Source organism: Galeopterus variegatus, unplaced genomic scaffold (genome assembly GCF_000696425.1).
Source record: "Galeopterus variegatus unplaced genomic scaffold, G_variegatus-3.0.2 Scaffold2033, whole genome shotgun sequence".
Taxonomy (NCBI): Eukaryota; Metazoa; Chordata; class Mammalia; order Dermoptera; family Cynocephalidae; genus Galeopterus; species Galeopterus variegatus.
The window spans coordinates 10,999-17,144 of NW_007728144.1; the positions used below are offsets into that span (position 1 = coordinate 10,999).

The 6,146-nt window shown below is 46.4% G+C and overlaps 1 non-coding gene across 1 annotated transcript; it reads left to right on the plus strand.

Annotated features, from left to right (window-relative positions):
- The first annotated feature begins 103 nt into the window (after window positions 1-103).
- On the plus strand, window positions 104-175 carry TRNAT-CGU. The gene has a single exon. It is a non-coding gene; the product is annotated as a tRNA-Thr (tRNA).
- Window positions 176-6,146: the final 5,971 nt, after the last annotated feature.

The following is a 6,146-nucleotide window of genomic DNA, read 5'->3' on the forward strand; positions in this document are numbered from 1 at the left end:
GGGCGGGGCGACGCGAAGGCGGGGCGAGCGCGCTCGTGCCCGCGGGGCGAGCTCACGGGAGCGGCGCCAGGATAGAGGTCCGCCGGGCCGCCATTCCAACGCAGGCGCGGTGGCCAAGTGGTAAGGCGTCGGTCTCGTAAACCGAAGATCACGGGTTCGAACCCCGTCCGTGCCTGGCGCTAAGCCCTGCCCTTAGTGGGCGGAGACCTTTTAAGAGTGGTCATTGAGCCTGCACCTCCCAGGATCCGCACTTACCCCTTACCCCTGAACTGCCGATTGGGATTGGGCCAACTGTTTTCCTGCAGTTTGGGTCCAATCTCTCCTCCCGCAGTCGCGGAAGGTGAAAGTGTGGGTGGTCCAGCCCCCGGGCATTCGGCTCCGTGCAGACAGCGCCCCCTGCCGCCTCGGGCGCTTCATTCCCTGGGGGAAGGTGGAGGGCTCCAGAGGGGCGGGGAGTCGCAATTTGGAAAGCCCGGAGGGTTTCACCAGGGGACCGTGGCTCCAGCGAAGGCCCAACATCCTTGGGTCAGGAAGACCTACAACTGATGGCACTTGGCTTTAGATCCATTTCACTTTTTTCTGAACACAAAAATCCGATTTTCTCCGCTCTAATGAAAGAACTGCCGTTGCCTAGTACAAAGCCCACATCCAGAGTCGTCTGGTGTCTGTCTGGCTTGCTATTTTGAAAAGCAAACCTACTGTAGGCATTGCACTCGAGGGAGAGGAAGCCTTGCCCAGACTTGGAGCAGTTCTGACATGAAAATCTAGACCAGTAGTTTTGAGTCTCTTGTTTGCCCCTCTGCAAAATGGGTATCTGGCCAGCGTTGGCGTTTGTGAAGCAGCTGTTGGAGTGGCAGCTGTAGAGGCGGCCTCACCGAACACAGCCACCATTATATTGCACAGGCTTTCTCTACATCGTGAGAGGATGCACCACGGGCTGCTTGAATGCCTTTACAGATGTTATGCAATGCCCATTAGCCTGTTTTCTGTTTCTATAAGTGAATACCTAAGACTGGGTAATTTACAAAGAAAAGACATTTATTTCTTACAGTTCTGGAGGTTGGGAAGTCCAAGGTCCAGGATCCACATCTGGTAAGAGCTTTCTTGCTGGTGGGGGACTCTGCAAGGTTGGAGGGGCACGGGGTATCACATAGTGAGGTGGCTCATGAGAGATGCCAAACTGGCTTTTATAATAGACCCACTCTCATAATAAGTAACCCACTCCTTTGATAATCTGTAAATCCAGGAATGAATTAATCCATGCATTAGGGCAGAGCCCCCATGACCCAGTCACCTCCCAAATGTCCCATCTCTCAACACTGCTGCATTAGGGATGAAGTTTCCAACACCCGAACTTTCAGGGGACACTTTCAAAACACAGCAAACTCCCGGCCTCCAGGATTGGAGTATTGTATAATTTGGAAACCAGTTTGACCTAACTTGGAGAAACCTGTATCAGTCCAAGATTCCTAATTCTGGGAAACATTAATGGAGCTCCTAGTGTGTGCCTGGTGGAACTGGACTCAAGGAGTACTGGACCAGGCTCTCCTGAGCTGCCAGGGAGAGGGGAAACTGGATGTGATGGAGGAAGGGAGCTGGCAGGGGGTAAGATCCCCAGCTGGACAGCAGCAGTTCTCACACGTGTGAGCACCTATCAGCATTCCCTAGAGGGCTTGTTAAAACTCAGATTGCTGCACCCCACCCCCAGAACTTCTGCATTCAGTAGCTCTGAGGTGGGGCCTGGTCATTAGCATTTCTAACAAGCTCCAGGTGATGCTGGTGTTGCTACTCCCCTGAACTACACTTTGAAAACCACTGTTCTAACAAGAGCATTATGCTAAAGCCATGTTCTCAACCGAGGAAAGAGCACGTGTGTGTGCATGTGTATAAACATGTAGGTTAATACATATAAACATGAATACCGGAGTGCTTCTCGCATTTCAACCTGGGGAATCATGTTAAAAAGTAGGTTCTAACTCAGTAGGTCTGGGGTGGTGCCTGAAGCTTCACATTTCTAAGAAGCATCTTAAAGAGGCTGGTCCCCGGCTCACACTGAGTAGCCAGGGTATAGAAGCCTACGCACCAGAATAACAGGTGCTGCTTTCTGGGAGGGAAGTAGACCAGGGAAGCTGTGGAAAGGATTCCTTCACTACTTCTTCTGTAAACTTGTATATTGTTTGGATTTTGTACAAGATGATTGTGTGTACTATGTGTGTAATCTTTTTCCAGAATCATCTCTAACCCCCACCCCCACGAACAATCACAAAGATAACCTATTAGAACACAAGCAAATTAGAACAATCCAGACTTAAGACAGATAAATACTTGAGTGTTCTCTTCTCTCCACTGGGGTATCCATTTATTTCTTTTTGAACAAGTGCCACAGAAGAGCACCTATGTTCCTCCCCATTAAAAGTGTCCCAAAATATTCCTCCCTGTTTAAAAGGAAAAAAAAAGGGCCGGCCCGGTGGTGCACTGGAGAGTGCACCGCTTGAGGAATGTGGCGTTGCTCCCGCTGAGGGTTCGGATCTCATGTGGAGACCAGTTCCCGCTCACTGGCTGAGCGCGACCGCTTGAGGAATGTGGCGTTGCTCCCGCTGAGGGTTCGGATCTCATGTGGAGACCAGTTCCTGCTCACTGGCTGAGCGCGATGCGGGTGCAACACTGAGGGTTGTGATCCTGTTACCAGTCAGTAATAAAGACAAAAAGGCCGTTGCCGGTCCCCGGTATGGGCGCGACACCGAGGGTTGTGATCCTGTTACCAGTCAGTAATAAAGACAAAAAGGAAAAAAAAAAAAATCAAACCACTGCTCGAGGGCAGGTAGACCAGTATCTGTGAAGCATGGAGTTGTCCACCCAAGTTTTCCTGTTATTGTCTTTCCTTCCTGCTATGGGTCAGATGTGTCTCCCAAAAGTTCATGTATTGGAAACTTAATCCCCACTGTAACAGTGTCAGGAGGAAATCTTATTATGGTAATTGAAAGGTGGGGCCTTTAAGAGGTGATTAGATTGTGGGCACTGTGCCCTTGTGAATGGATTGATCCATTAGTGTAATGGTGTTCATGGGTGTGGTTCTGATGGCTTTATAAGGACAGCAAGTGAGAAGCTTAGCTCTCTCTGGCTCAGCTCATTCTCACCAGGTGATCCCCTGAGTTGCTGTAGAAGCAGGCCCTCACCAGATGTGTTCCCCAAAGTCCCAGATGGGACTTTGGACTTCCCAACCTCTGAAACTGAAAAAAATAAATTTTATTTCTCTGTAAATTACCCAGTTTCGGGTATTCTGTTGTAAGCAATAGAAATGGACTAATATACCTTCCAATCCAAAGAATAGACCAGCACTCCTTTTCAGTGACATCATCCTGGGAGAGAGGCTATTCTCATCCAATATGCCTGCCTCCCTGCCTCAGGTGAAGAATGTATTTTCAAAAAGGCAATTTACATAATGTACTGTAGATACCATTTATGCAAAAAATTATACAAAATGACTATGGGTATATATTCATGTATGGAGAAGTGTTTGCTGTTTTATTTGGTTTTTGTTTTTAAGCCTGAAAAATTACATACAAATTTCAAAACCTCTGGTTGAAATCTGAGGATGACCCACAGCTGTAAAACCAGTTTGGCATGCTGCAGAACCAGAAACTAGTAAGCAAAATCCTGAATTCAGGTTCTGTTTACACTTAAATGGGTAAAGCTGATTTAAGTGTGTGAATGAGGGAGACATCTTATGTTCATTTAAATCACTTGTGTTCATGAATATAAAAAGCCATGTTTGGGTTTCTGTAACTTTTGTGTAAATTTCATGCCTGCAAGTCGCCTTGAAATTGACTGTCTTTGTTCTGTAAAGAATCACTCCCTGGTCTCCCTTAGATATGTAAAGAGAAGATAAGAGGGCCTCTGATGCTGGGATTGGAGAGGAAAGAGAGGCAGACGGGACAGAACCTCAAGTAACCCTCTGAGAACTCAGTGTGCAAAATGACTGTTGAGAAGATTTGCGTAAGTTGCCTAAGGGGCCCACCACTTTCTGGGAAAGAAGAAATTAAACTCTTCCACCACACCTCCAAGTTATACAAAGTTAATCAGTGGCAGAAAAGGGTTTAATATGACTTCTGAAGACAAAGAGGGAACCTAGGTTCCCATAAGGATCCTAGTGTTAGCAAAGAAGGGCTGTTTGTCAACAGAGGCTGCACAGGTGCAAGCTTCAACAGTGCCACCTTGTGGCAGCATGAAGTAAGAGCAGTGCTAGACTGACCACTCTGCCTCACGTCTACCAGCAACTGGTGAGAGCCTGGGACTGGCTGCTTAACTCCTCTGTGACTCAGTTTCTCCCACTGTAAAACTGAAATGATACACATTTACTCAATTCCTCTCTCATGGAGTTCTTCTGATGACAACATTGTAAACATCCACCAGCCAGGACAGTTCAGTAAATGGTGAGCCATCCACCTTATAGCATCATGGGCAGCTGTTAAAGGAATGATTAATTTATTGACCCAAAGAGGCAATAATGAGATACCGTTAAGTGAGAAAAGTTGATGTCCTGTTTTTGTTTTTTAAAGATGTAATGACGTATAATTGATACACAAAAACTGCACATATTTAATGTATACAATTTGATGAGTTTCAACATATGCATACACCTGTGATACCATCACCGCAATGGAAGTAATAAACATACCCATCTTGTGTCCCTCTGTGGTGGGTGGGGGTGTGTGTGTCTGTGTGTGTGTGTGTGGTAAGAACACTTTACAGAATCTATTCTGTTAACAGGTTTTTTAATGCACAGTATTATTTTGTTAACTATAGCCACTATGTTCTACAGCAGATCTCTAAAACTTATTTATATTGAATAATTGTAATTTTTTTTTTTTGTCTCTTTTGTGACCGGTAAGGGGATCGCAACCCTTGGTGTGGTGTCGCCCACACCACGCTCAGCCAGTGAGCGCACCGGCCAGTCCTATATAGGATCCAAACCCGTGGCGGGACCGTCGCTGCGCTCCCAGCGCCGCACTCTCCCGAGTGCACCACGGGGCTGGCCCGAATAATTGTAATTTTTGATGTCCTGTTTTTGTAAAAATAAATCAACGTATTTATCAATACACATATATGCATATGTGCATACTAGTTTTGTTTTCTTGGAATGTGAAGAAAGCCCTTGCCCACAGGAAGGCTCCAACATGCATCAGCTGTTGATACTGAATGCCCCCAGGTGGGGTGAGAGGTGGAAAGGGATTGCAGAGAAAATTACTGACTTTTTCCAAATATCATGGTATTGGCAAAGAGAAGCTGTGTTACTTTTGGATTCACTACTTTTGCAGCCAAAATTTAACAACAGAAAAAAGAGAAAATATGAAGAGTAAACAGATGTCAGGGCTCTGGAAAGCAGGGACGTTACACAGAGCTGGCATTTGCATGGACACGTTGCCAAGTCCCCCATGAAAAAGCTCACTCTTGTCATCTAAGCTGACCTTCCCAAGGGGAGGCCTCCAGTCCACACTCTGCTGGCAGGTCTCTCATCTGGGCTGACATCATCACTTAGAAAACCGACATTAAAGAATAAAAAATGGAACTCTTAATAAGGGAGCGGGTGGTTTGTGTACGTATGTGCACTGAGAACCACATTTCAAAACCAGAAGTGTATTTCAGGCGTGAGTAGCACTTAAAAGAAAATATTGTGGCAGGCCCCTGGAAGCAGCAGACGTTGTTTATGTCACATCAACTTGAGTTTTGCTGAGCAAATCACCAGGCTGGCACTCCACCAACATTTCCCACAACTGTGTCCCCTTTTGTTTCTGCCCTGCCCTTCTAACTAAGGTGAGCAAGCTCATGTTTACTTGCTATGGGTAAAAAAGAACCCCCAAACCTAGGCCTTGCTAGATGTCAAATCTGTAACAATTCTTAAAACATGCCCAAATAAGAAGCCCCACATCATTTTTTTTTTTTTTTTTTTTTTTTGGGGGCTGGCTGGTATGAGGATCCTAACCATTGACCTTGGTGTTATAACATTGTGCTCTAACCAGCTGAGCTGATCAGCCATCCCCCCACATCATTCTTTGAGAAGTGTGATGGATAGACTCTAAAATGCCCACCCAGTTACCCTTGCTTTCTGGTAACCATGCCCCTGCCCCCTAGTCCTGGGACTGTGA